Consider the following 14,372-nt stretch of genomic DNA (forward strand, 5'->3'; position numbering starts at 1 on the left):
ATGACTGGTCCCTGGTCCCTGACCACTAACCTCCATCAGTAATGACTGGTCCCTGGTCCCTGACCACTAACCTCTCTCAGTAATGACTGGTCCCTGGTCCCTGACCACTAACCTCCATCAGTAATGACTGGTCCCTGGTCCCTGACCACTAACCTCCATCAGTAATGACTGGTCCCTGGTCCCTGACCACTAACCTCCATCAGTAATGACTGGTCCCTGGTCCCTGACCACTAACCTCCATCAGTAATGACTGGTCCCTGGTCCCTGACCACTAACCTCCATCAGTAATGACTGGTCCCTGGTCCCTGACCACTAACCTCTCTCAGTAATGACTGGTCCCTGGTCCCTGACCACTAACCTCCATCAGTAATGACTGGTCCCTGGTCCCTGACCACTAACCTCTCTCAGTAATGACTGGTCCCTGGTCCCTGACCACTAACCTCTCTCAGTAATGACTGGTCCCTGGTCCCTGACCACTAACCTCCATCAGTAATGACTGGTCCCTGGTCCCTGACCACTAACCTCCATCAGTAATGACTGGTCCCTGGTCCCTGACCACTAACCTCCATCAGTAATGACTGGTCCCTGGTCCCTGACCACTAACCTCTCTCAGTAATGAGTGGTCCCTGGTCCCTGACCACTAACCTCCATCAGTAATGACTGGTCCCTGGTCCCTGACCACTAACCTCTCTCAGTAATGACTGGTCCCTGGTCCCTGACCACTAACCTCCATCAGTAATGACTGGTCCCTGGTCCCTGACCACTAACCTCTCTCAGTAATGACTGGTCCCTGACCACAAACCTCCATCAGTAATGACTGGTCCCTGGTCCCTGACCACTAACCTTCATCAGTAATGACTGGTCCCTGGTCCCTGACCACTAACCTCTCTCAGTAATGACTGGTCCCTGGTCCCTGACCACTAACCTCTCTCAGTAATGACTGGTCCCTGGTCCCTGACCACTAACCTCCATCAGTAATGGTTGGTCCCTGACCACTAACCTCCATCAGTAATGACTGGTCCCTGGTCCCTGACCACTAACCTCCATCAGTAATGACTGGTCCCTGGTCCCTGACCACTAACCTCCATCAGTAATGACTGGTCCCTGGTCCCTGACCACTAACCTCCATCAGTAATGACTGGTCCCTGGTCCCTGACCACTAACCTCTCTCAGTAATGACTGGTCCCTGGTCCCTGACCACTAACCTCTCTCAGTAATGACTGGTCCCTGGTCCCTGACCACTAACCTCCATCAGTAATGACTGGTCCCTGGTCCCTGACCACTAACCTCCATCAGTAATGACTGGTCCCTGGTCCCTGACCACTAACCTCCATCAGTAATGACTGGTCCCTGGTCCCTGACCACTAACCTCTCTCAGTAATGACTGGTCCCTGGTCCCTGACCACTAACCTCCATCAGTAATGACTGGTCCCTGGTCCCTGACCACTAACCTCTCTCAGTAATGACTGGTCCCTGGTCCCTGACCACTAACCTCCATCAGTAATGACTGGTCCCTGGTCCCTGATCACTAACCTCCATCAGTAATGACTGGTCCCTGGTCCCTGACCACTAACCTCCATCAGTAATGACTGGTCCCTGGTCCCTGACCACTAACCTCCATCAGTAATGACTGGTCCCTGGTCCCTGACCACTAACCTCCATCAGTAATGACTGGTCCCTGGTCCCTGACCACTAACCTCTCTCAGTAATGACTGGTCCCTGGTCCCTGACCACTAACCTCCATCAGTAATGACTGGTCCCTGGTCCCTGACCACTAACCTCTCTCAGTAATGACTGGTCCCTGGTCCCTGACCACTAACCTCTCTCAGTAATGACTGGTCCCTGGTCCCTGACCACTAACCTCCATCAGTAATGACTGGTCCCTGGTCCCTGACCACTAACCTCCATCAGTAATGACTGGTCCCTGGTCCCTGACCACTAACCTCCATCAGTAATGACTGGTCCCTGGTCCCTGACCACTAACCTCTCTCAGTAATGAGTGGTCCCTGGTCCCTGACCACTAACCTCCATCAGTAATGACTGGTCCCTGGTCCCTGACCACTAACCTCTCTCAGTAATGACTGGTCCCTGGTCCCTGACCACTAACCTCCATCAGTAATGGTTGGTCCCTGACCACTAACCTCCATCAGTAATGACTGGTCCCTGGTCCCTGACCACTAACCTCCATCAGTAATGACTGGTCCCTGGTCCCTGACCACTAACCTCCATCAGTAATGACTGGTCCCTGGTCCCTGACCACTAACCTCCATCAGTAATGACTGGTCCCTGGTCCCTGACCACTAACCTCTCTCAGTAATGACTGGTCCCTGGTCCCTGACCACTAATCTCTCTCAGTAATGACTGGTCCCTGGTCCCTGACCACTAACCTCCATCAGTAATGACTGGTCCCTGGTCCCTGACCACTAACCTCCATCAGTAATGACTGGTCCCTGGTCCCTGACCACTAACCTCCATCAGTAATGACTGGTCCCTGGTCCCTGACCACTAACCTCCATCAGTAATGACTGGTCCCTGGTCCCTGACCACTAACCTCCATCAGTAATGACTGGTCCCTGGTCCCTGACCACTAACCTCCATCAGTAATGACTGGTCCCTGGTCCCTGACCATTAACCTCCATCAGTAATGACTGGTCCCTGGTCCCTGACCACTAACCTCCATCAGTAATGACTGGTCCCTGGTCCCTGACCACTAACCTCCATCAGTAATGACTGGTCCCTGGTCCCTGACCACTAACCTCTCTCAGTAATGACTGGTCCCTGGTCCCTGACCACTAACCTCCATCAGTAATGACTGGTCCCTGGTCCCTGACCACTAACCTCCATCAGTAATGACTGGTCCCTGGTCCCTGACCACTAACCTCCATCAGTAATGACTGGTCCCTGGTCCCTGACCACTAACCTCCATCAGTAATGACTGGTCCCTGGTCCCTGACCACTAACCTCCATCAGTAATGACTGGTCCCTGGTCCCTGACCACTAACCTCTCTCAGTAATGACTGGTCCCTGGTCCCTGACCACTAACCTCCATCAGTAATGACTGGTCCCTGGTCCCTGACCACTAACCTCCATCAGTAATGACTGGTCCCTGGTCCCTGACCACTAACCTCCATCAGTAATGACTGGTCCCTGGTCCCTGACCACTAACCTCCATCAGTAATGACTGGTCCCTGGTCCCTGACCACTAACCTCCATCAGTAATGACTGGTCCCTGGTCCCTGACCACTAACCTCCATCAGTAATGACTGGTCCCTGGTCCCTGACCAATAACCTCCATCAGTAATGACTGGTCCCTGGTCCCTGACCACTAACCTCCATCAGTAATGACTGGTCCCTGGTCCCTGACCACTAACCTCCATCAGTAATGACTGGTCCCTGGTCCCTGACCACTAACCTCTCTCAGTAATGACTGGTCCCTGGTCCCTGACCACTAACCTCCATCAGTAATGACTGGTCCCTGGTCCCTGACCACTAACCTCCATCAGTAATGACTGGTCCCTGGTCCCTGACCACTAACCTCCATCAGTAATGACTGGTCCCTGACCACTACCCTCCATCAGTAATGACAGAATGGTTTGCTTTCCTCCCTGACTGAAAGAAGCAGAAGGGTTCTAACCATAGAAATATACTCTATAGAACAGTCTTTCAAAGCCACTAATCATGCAGTTTGACTGGGAACGTATGGGTAGACTCACTATGGCTGCTAGCCAGTCCAACCCATTCTGCCACCATTGACTTGAATGGGAAGGTCAATTCTATAGATTCTAACGCTGTGGTTCTAACCTCCAGCAGAAGAACCTCCCTACAGGAAGAAGGGCTCCCTCCCTCCAGTAATAAAAAGATGAACATGAGTCTGACCTCTCCGTCGCTCTGGGTCACCGTCCTCTCCCCCCTCCTCCCTCTCACAGCCCTACTTGCCGGAGTTGTAGTATATTGATTTCTAACCTCCAACGGAAGAAAAGCTTCCCTCCCGAAATTCAGTGATAGATGATGATGTCTGTTAGACAGGATCCCAGCCAGTGGATATCTCTTCTCTACCTGGCTAATAGATGATGTTGTCTGTTAGACAGGATCCCAGCCAGTGGATATCTCTTCTCTACCTGGCTAATAGATGATGTTGTCTGTTAGACAGGATCCCAGCCAGTGGATATCTCTTCTCTACCTGGCTAATAGATGATGTTGTCTGTTAGACAGGATCCCAGCCAGTGGATATCTCTTCTCTACCTGGCTAATAGATGATGTTGTCTGTTAGACAGGATCCCAGCCAGTGGATATCTCTTCTCTACCTGGCTAATAGATGATGTTGTCTGTTAGACAGGATCCCAGCCAGTGGATATCTCTTCTCTACCTGGCTAATAGATGATGTTGTCTGTTAGACAGGATCCCAGCCAGTGGATATCTCTTCTCTACCTGGCTAATAGATGATGTTGTCTGTTAGACAGGATCCCAGCCAGTGGATATCTCTTCTCTACCTGGCTAATAGATGATGTCTGTTAGACAGGATCCCAGCCAGTGGATATCTCTTCTCTACCTGGCTAATAGATGATGATGTCTGTTTGACAGGATCCCAGCCAGTGGATATCTCTTCTCTACCTGGCTAATAGATGATGTCTGTTAGACAGGATCCCAGCCAGTGGATATCTCTTCTCTACCTGGCTAATAGATGATGATGTCTGTTAGACAGGATCCCAGCCAGTGGATATCTCTTCTCTACCTGGCTAATAGATGATGTCTGTTAGACAGGATCCCAGCCAGTGGATATCTCTTCTCTACCTGGCTAATAGATGATGATGTCTGTTTGACAGGATCCCAGCCAGTGGATATCTCTTCTCTACCTGGCTAATAGATGATGATGTCTGTTTGACAGGATCCCAGCCAGTGGATATCTCTTCTCTACCTGGCTAATAGATGATGTTGTCTGTTAGACAGGATCCCAGCCAGTGGATATCTCTTCTCTACCTGGCTAATAGATGATGTTGTCTGTTAGACAGGATCCCAGCCAGTGGATATCTCTTCTCTACCTGGCTAATAGATGATGTTGTCTGTTTGACAGGATCCCAGCCAGTGGATATCCCTTCTCTACCTGGCTAATAGATGATGTTGTCTGTTAGACAGGATCCCAGCCAGTGGATATATATCTCTTCTCTACCTGGCTAATAGATGATGTTGTCTGTTAGACAGGATCCCAGCCAGTGGATATCTCTTCTCTACCTGGCTAATAGATGATGATGTCTGGTTGACAGGATCCCAGCCAGTGGATATCCCTTCTCTACCTGGCTAATAGATGATGTTGTCACCCTACAGTAAACGACTCAGTATAATAACTACAGCCCTGTACCCTGCTACAACACTGTGTTACCTGCATCACCCTACAGTAAACGACTCAGTATAATAACTACAGACTCCTGTACCCTGCTACAACACTGTGTTACCTGCATCACCCTACAGTAAACGACTCAGTATAATAACTACAGCCCTGTACCCTGCTACAACACTGTGTTACCTGCATCACCCTACAGTAAACGACTCAGTATAATAACTACAGACTCCTGTACCCTGCTACAACACTGTGTTACCTGCATCACCCTACAGTAAACGACTCAGTATAATAACTACAGCCCTGTACCCTGCTACAACACTGTGTTACCTGCATCACCCTACAGTAAACGACTCAGTATAATAACTACACTCCTGTACCCTGCTACAACACTGTGTTACCTGCATCACCCTACAGTAAACGACTCAGTATAATAACTACAGCCCTGTACCCTGCTACAACACTGTGTTACCTCAGTCACCGTACAGTAAACGACTCAGTATAATAACTACAGCCCTGTACCCTGCTACAACACTGTGTTACCTGCATCACCCTACAGTAAACGACTCAGTATAATAACTACAGCCCTGTACCCTGCTACAACACTGTGTTACCTCAGTCACCGTACAGTAAACGACTCAGTATAATAACTACACTCCTGTACCCTGCTACAACACTGTGTTACCTGCATCACCCTACAGTAAACGACTGAGTATAATAACTACAGCCCTGTACCCTGCTACAACACTGTGTTACCTCAGTCACCGTACAGTAAACGACTCAGTATAATAACTACAGACTCCTGTACCCTGCTACAACACTGTGTTACCTCAGTCACCGTACAGTAAACGACTGAGTATAATAACTACAGCCCTGTACCCTGCTACAACACTGTGTTACCTCAGTCACCGCACAGTAAACGACTCAGTATAATAACTACAGACTCCTGTACCCTGCTACACTGCTAAACTGCCAAGAGGAACGGAAACAAAACTTTAAATTAGTAACTAAAAACCCTCTTCAGATCGCCAGGTGTATCTCACACAACCAGGACACAGTCATTAGATAGAGGTGAAGTAAAGGCAGAATTATAAAGAGTGATGTAAAAATGGATCCGACAAAGGCACAGGAATGGAGCTGTGGAACGGTGCAACCAGATGTTTGCTGCTGTTAGCCACCGGCAATATGTCAGGCTAACACTAGGCTAGCTAATCAGGAGACTCCACCGATTGGCTAGCTAAGGTTTAGAGAGGAGAGGGAGAGGAGAGATGGAGAGGAGAGGGGGAGGAGAGGAGAGGATGGGGAGTAGAGGGGGAGGAGAGGAGAGGATGGGGAGTAGAGGGGGAGTAGAGGGAGAGGAGGGAGAGATGGAGAGGAGAGGAGAGGGGGAGGAGAGGAGAGGAGAGGGGGAGGAGAGGATAGATGGAGAGGAGAGGAGAGGGAGAGGAGAGATGGAGAGGGGAGAGGGGGAGGAGAGGGAGAGGAGAGGATGGGAGTAGAGGGGGAGTAGAGGGAGAGGAGAGATGGAGAGGAGAGGATAGGGGGAGGAGAGGAGAGGAAAGGGAGAGGGGGAGGAGAGGAGAGATGGAGAGGATGGGGAGTAGAGGGGGAGTAGAGGGGGAGGAGAGGAGAGGAGAGGGAGAGGAGAGATGGAGAGGAAAGGTACAAATCAGAACAAGCATCTGTAGTTTTCTGATTAATGATCCAATCTGAATATTGTTTAATTAGCCTCGGTCTCCTAGCAACATAGAGAGAGAATATTACTGTTCTCTATCCAGCTCTCTCTCTCTCTATCCATCTCTCTCTATCCATCTCTCTCTCTCTCTCTCTCTCTCCCCTTTCTCTCCCCTTTCTCTCCCCTTTCTCTCTCTCCCTCTCTCTCTGACAGTGATCTTTGCACTCAGTGGATGAACCCCAGAGTCTGTATGTAACGGTATGTATGTCGGTTCAGCTGAGGAGGTTGCAGGGTGTATAGTATTGAACAACAGAACAGTGCATGTGACCCTGTGTGTGGTTGAGTCCTACCTATAGAAACAGAACAGCATGTAGAGTCTGTGTGTGGTTGAGTCCTACCTATAGAAACAGAACAGCATGTAGAGTCTGTGTGTGGTTGAGTCCTACCTATAGAAACAGAACAGCATGTAGAGTCTGTGTGTGGTTGAGTCCTACCTATAGAAACAGAACAGTGATGTGTCCCTGTGTGTGGTTGAGTCCTACCTATAGAAACAGAACAGTGATGTGTCCCTGTGTGTGGTTGAGTCCTACCTATAGAAACAGAACAGTGATGTGTCCCTGTGTGTGGTTGAGTCCTACCTATAGAAACAGAACAGCATGTAGAGTCTGTGTGTGGTTGAGTCCTACCTATAGAAACAGAACAGCATGTAGAGTCTGTGTGTGGTTGAGTCCTACCTATAGAAACAGAACAGCATGTAGAGTCTGTGTGTGGTTGAGTCCTACCTATAGAAACAGAACAGCATGTAGAGTCTGTGTGTGGTTGAGTCCTACCTATAGAAACAGAACAGTGATGTGTCCCTGTGTGTGGTTGAGTCCTACCTATAGAAACAGAACAGCATGTAGAGTCTGTGTGTGGTTGAGTCCTACCTATAGAAACAGAACAGCATGTAGAGTCTGTGTGTGGTTGAGTCCTACCTATAGAAACAGAACAGTGATGTGTCCCTGTGTGTGGTTGAGTCCTACCTATAGAAACAGAACAGTGATGTGTCCCTGTGTGTGGTTGAGTCCTACCTATAGAAACAGAACAGCATGTAGAGTCTGTGTGTGGTTGAGTCCTACCTATAGAAACAGAACAGCATGTAGAGTCTGTGTGTGGTTGAGTCCTACCTATAGAAACAGAACAGTGATGTGTCCCTGTGTGTGGTTGAGTCCTACCTATAGAAACAGAACAGTGATGTGTCCCTGTGTGTGGTTGAGTCCTACCTATAGAAACAGAACAGTGATGTGTCCCTGTGTGTGGTTGAGTCCTACCTATAGAAACAGAACAGCATGTGATCCTGTGTGTGGTTGAGTCCTACCTATAGAAACAGAACAGTGATGTGTCCCTGTGTGTGGTTGAGTCCTACCTATAGAAACAGAACAGTGATGTGTCCCTGTGTGTGGTTGAGTCCTACCTATAGAAACAGAACAGCATGTGACCCTGTGTGTGGTTGAGTCCTACCTATAGAAACAGAACAGTGAGTGATGTGTCCCTGTGTGTGGTTGAGTCCTACCTATAGAAACAGAACAGCATGTAGAGTCTGTGTGTGGTTGAGTCCTACCTATAGAAACAGAACAGCATGTAGAGTCTGTGTGTGGTTGAGTCCTACCTATAGAAACAGAACAGTGATGTGTCCCTGTGTGTGGTTGAGTCCTACCTATAGAAACAGAACAGTGATGTGTCCCTGTGTGTGGTTGAGTCCTACCTATAGAAACAGAACAGCATGTAGAGTCTGTGTGTGGTTGAGTCCTACCTATAGAAACAGAACAGCATGTAGAGTCTGTGTGTGGTTGAGTCCTACCTATAGAAACAGAACAGCATGTATCTCTGTGTGTGGTTGAGTGCTACCTATAGAAACAGAACAGTGCATGTGACCCTGTGTGTGGTTGAGTCCTACCTATAGAAACAGAACAGCATGTAGAGTCTGAATGTGTTATTCAACCTCTCCCTGTCTTAGTCTGTAATACCTACATGATTCAAGCAGACCACCATAGTCCCCTGTGTCCAAGAACACCAAGGTAACCTGCCTAAATGACTACAGACCTGTAGTACTCACGTCCATAGCCATGAAGTGCTTTGAAAGGCTGGTCATGGCTCACATCAACACCATTATCCCAGAAACCCTAGACCCACTCCAATTTGCATACCGCCCAAACAGATCCACAGATGATCCAATCTCTATTCCACTTCACACTGCCCTTTCTCACCTGGACAAAAGGAACACCTATGTGAGAATGCTGTTCATTGACTACAGCTCAGCGTTCAACACCATAGTGCCCTCAAAGCTCATCACTAAGCTAAGGACTCTGGAACTAAACTTCTTCCTCTGCAACTGGATCCTGGACTTCCTGACGGGCCGCCCCCAAGTGGTAAGGGTAGGTAACAACACATCTGCCACGCTGATCCTCAACACTGGAGCTCCCCAGGGGTGCGTGCTCAGTCCCCTACTGTACTCCCTGTTCACTCATGACTGCATGGCCAGGCAAGACTATAACACCATCATTAAGTTTGCAGACGACACAACAGTGGTAGGCCTGATCACCGACAACGATGAGACAGCCTATAGGGAGGAGGTCAGAGACCTGGCCGGTTGGTGCCAGGACAACAACCTGTCCTACAACGTTGAGGCAGCCTATAGGGAGGAGGTCAGACACCTGGCCGTGTGGTGCCAGTACAAAAACCTGTCCTACAACGTTGAGGCAGCCTATAGGGAGGAGGTCAGACACCTGGCCGTGTGGTGCCAGTACAACAACCTGTCCTACAACGTTGAGGCAGCCTATAGGGAGGAGGTCAGACACCTGGCCGTGTGGTGCCAGTACAACAACCTGTCCTACAACGTTGAGGCAGCCTATAGGGAGGAGGTCAGAGACCTGGCCGTGTGGTGCCCCCCCCCCCCAGCTGCGCCAACCCTCGAGGGCATCCTGACCGGTTGCATCACTGCCTGGTGATGCAACACTCCCCTCTTCTACGCTGCTGCTACTCTCTGTTATTATGCATACATAATACCTACATGTACATCATACTGTGTGGTGAGTCAATGCCCTGTATCATTCTGTCTGGTGAGTCAATACCCTGTATCATTCTGTCTGGTGAGTCAATACCCTGTATCATTCTGTCTTGGGAGTCAATACCCTGTATCATTCTGTCTGGTGAGACAATACCCTGTATCATTCTGTCTGGTGAGACAATACCCTGTATCATTCTGTCTGGTGTGGTGAGTCAATACCCTGTATCATTCTGTCTGGTGAGACAATACCCTGTATCATGCTGTCTGGTGTGGTGAGTCAATATCCTGTCTCATTCTGTCTGGTGAGGCAATACCCTGTTTCATTCTGTCTTGTTGGTGAGTCAATACCCGGTATCATTCTGTCTGGTGAGTCAATACCCTGTATCATTCTGTCTGGTTGGTGAGTCAATACCCTGTATTATTCTGTCTGGTGAGACAATACCCTGTTTCATTCTGTCTTGTTGGTGAGTCAATACCCTGTATCATTCTGTCTGGTGAGGCAATACCCTGTTTCATTCTGTCTGGTTGGTGAGTCAATACCCTGTATCATTCTGTCTGGTGAGTCAATACCCTGTATCATTCTGTCTGGTTGGTTAGTCAATACCCTGTATCATTCTGTCTGGTGAGTCAATACCCTGTATCATTCTGTCTGGTTGGTGAGTCAATACCCTGTATCATTCTGTCTGGTTGGTGAGTCAATACCCTGTATCATTCTGTCGTGTGAGTCAATACCCTGTATCATTCTGTCTGGTTGGTGAGTCAATACCCTGTATCATTCTGTCGTGTGAGTCAATACCCTGTATCATTCTGTCTGGTGAGTCAATACCCTGTATAATTCTGTCGTGTGAGTCAATACCCTGTATCATTCTGGCTGGTTGGTGAGTCAATACCCTGTATCATTATGTCTGGTTGGTGAGTCAATACCCTGTATCATTCTGTCTGGTTGGTGAGTCAATACCCTGTATTATTCTGTCTGGTGAGTCAATACCCTTTATCATTCTGTCTGGTGAGTCAATACCCTGTATCATTCTGTCTGGTGAGTCAATACCCTTTATCGTTTTGTCTGGTGAGTCAATACCCTTTATCGTTCTGTCTGGTGAGTCAATACCCTGTATCATTCTGTCTGGTGTGGTGAGTCAATACCCTGTATCATTCTGTCTGGTGAGTCAATACCCTTTATCGTTCTTTCTGGTGAGTCAATACCCTGTATCATTCTGTCTGTTATTGTAATGGTGAGAGGTTAGCATGTCTTGGGGGTATGCTAACTTCCCCTGTTATTGTAATGGTGAGAGGTTAGCATGTCTTGGAGGTATGCTAACCTCCCCTGTTATTGTAATGGTGAGAGGTTAGCATGTCTTGGAGGTACGCTAACCCTCCCCTGTTATTGTAATGGTGAGAGGTTAGCATGTCTTGGAGGTACGCTAACCTCCCCTGTTATTGTAATGGTGAGAGGTTAGCATGTCTTGGAGGTACGCTAACCCTCCCCTGTTATTGTAATGGTGAGAGGTTAGCATGTCTCGCGTGTATGATATTGATAGGTCTGTAACTTCCTCACTCGTCATTATTCACGGTTAATTCAGGACTGTCCGTAATTATTGTAGCATCCACATTAATGCAGACGTTTACAAACATATTACAATCTCTTATTTACAATACGTTATTTACCGTTCATTTCTACTGGGCCCAGAAATCATCTGAAACACAACCAAAACAACAAACAGTAAATGCTTCCATCGGGTTTCTAGAGTCACATAGCTGGATGTGATCATTGTGCGCTAACGAATTAACATTTGGCTACTTTAATACACATGAAAGTGAATTTGTCCCGATACTTTTGATCCCCCACCTTAAAATGGGGGAACTACGTACAGGAAGTGCTGTGATTTCTGTTGGTCAAAATTAAAGCTGGACGGTTTGCACTTTGACCTCATAGTCACATTGTATCAGTTTAAAATGCAAATGTGCTGAGAGGCAAAACAACAACAACAACAACAACACGTGTCACTGCTGTCCCACTCCTTTCGGAGCTCGCTGATGTACGTTTCAACGTTCAGGGGAGGTGAAATACTACCGCTCTGTCTACACTTGGGGTTTATGCCACACTTCAATCAGCATCTCTCAATGTCTGTCGTAGCTTCTCTGGGATCTGGGGTGGTGACATCACTCCTCTCTGGCCTTTAACCCCGCCCCCTGTGGCTTCTGTTAGCATCGGGGCTCCTCCCTCTATATACACTATGTATAGGCACCCTGTTAGCACCTGGGCTCCTCCCTCTATATACACTATATATAGGCACCCTGTTAGGCTCCTCCCTCTATATACACTATATATAGGCACCCTGTTAGCACCTGGGCTCCTCCCTCTATATACACTATATATAGGCACCCTGTTAGAACCTGGGCTCCTCCCTCTATATACACTATATATAGGCACCCTGTTAGCACCTGGGCTCCTCCCTCTATATACACTATATATAGGCACCCTGTTAGCACCTGGGCTCCTCCCTCTATATACACTATATATAGGCACCCTGTTAGGCTCCTCCCTCTATATACACTATATATAGGCACCCTGTTAGCATATACACTATATACACTATATATAGGCACCCTGTTAGGCTCCTCCCTCTATATACACTATATATAGGCACCCTGTTAGCATCTGGGCTCTTTCCTCTATATACACTATATATAGGCACCCTGTTAGCATCTGGGCTCCTTCCTCTATATACACTATATATAGGCACCCTGTTAGCATCTGGGCTCCTCCCTCTATATACACTATATACAGTGCCTTGCGAAAGTATTCGGCCCCCTTGAACTTTGCGACCTTTTGCCACATTTCAGGCTTCAAACATAAATATATAAAACTGTATTTTTTTGTGAAGAATCAACAACAAGTGGAAGTGGAACGACATTTATTGGATATTTCAAACTTTTTTAACAAATCAAAAACTGAAAAATTGGGTGTGCAAAATTATTCAGCCCCTTTACTTTCAGTGCAGCAAACTCTCTCCAGAAGTTCAGTGAGGATCTCTGAATGATCCAATGTTGACCTAAATGACTAATGATGATAAATACAATCCACCTATGTGTAATCAAGTCTCCGTATAAATGCACCTGCACTGTGATAGTCTCAGAGGTCCGTTAAAAGCGCAGAGAGCATCATGAAGAACAAGGACCACACCAGGCAGGTCCGAGATACTGTTGTGAAGAAGTTTAAAGCCGGATTTGGATACAAAAATATTTCCCAAGCTTTAAACATCCCAAGGATGTGCAAGCGATAATATTGAAATGGAAGGAGTATCAGACCACTGCAAATCTACCAAGACCTGGCCGTCCCTCTAAACTTTCAGCTCATACAAGGAGAAGACTGATCAGAGATGCAGCCAAGAGGCCCATGATCACTCTGGATGAACTGCAGAGATCTACAGCTGAGGTGGGAGACTCTGTCCATAGGACAACAATCAGTTGTATATTGCACAAATCTGGCCTTTATGGAAGAGTGGCAAGAAGAAAGCCATTTCTTAAAGATATCCATAAAAAGTGTTGTTTAAAGTTTGCCACAAGCCACCTGGGAGACACACCAAACATGTGGAAGAAGGTGCTCTGGTCAGATGAAACCAAAATTGAACTTTTTGGCAACAATGCAAAACGTTATGTTTGGCGTAAAAGCAACACAGCTCATCACCCTGAACACACCATCCCCACTGTCAAACATGGTGGTGGCAGCATCATGGTTTGGGCCTGCTTTTCTTCAGCAGGGACAGGGAAGATGGTTAAAATTGATGGGAAGATGGATGGAGCAAAATACAGGACCATTCTGGAAGAAAACCTGATGGAGTCTGCAAAAGACCTGAGACTGGGACGGAGATTTGTCTTCCAACAAGACACTGATCCAAAACATAAAGCAAAATCTACAATGGAATGGTTCAAAAATAAACATATCCAGGTGTTAGAATGGCCAAGTCAAAGTCCAGACCTGAATCCAATCGAGAATCTGTGGAAAGAACTGAAAACTGCTGTTCACAAATGCTCTCCATACAACCTCACTGAGCTCGAGCTGTTTTGCAAGGAGGAGTGGGAAAAAATTTCAGTCTCTCGATGTGCAAAACTGATAGAGGCATACCCCAAGCGACTTACAGCTGTAATCGCAGCAAAAGGTGGCGCTACAAAGTATTAACTTAAGGGGGCCGAATAATTTTGCACGCCCAATTTTTCAGTTTTTGATTTGTTAAAAAAGTTTGAAATATCCAATAAATGTCGTTCCACTTCATGATTGTGTCCCACTTGTTGTTGATTCTTCACAAAAAAATACA

Source organism: Oncorhynchus mykiss, chromosome 21 (genome assembly GCF_013265735.2).
Source record: "Oncorhynchus mykiss isolate Arlee chromosome 21, USDA_OmykA_1.1, whole genome shotgun sequence".
Lineage (NCBI taxonomy): Eukaryota > Metazoa > Chordata > Actinopteri > Salmoniformes > Salmonidae > Oncorhynchus > Oncorhynchus mykiss.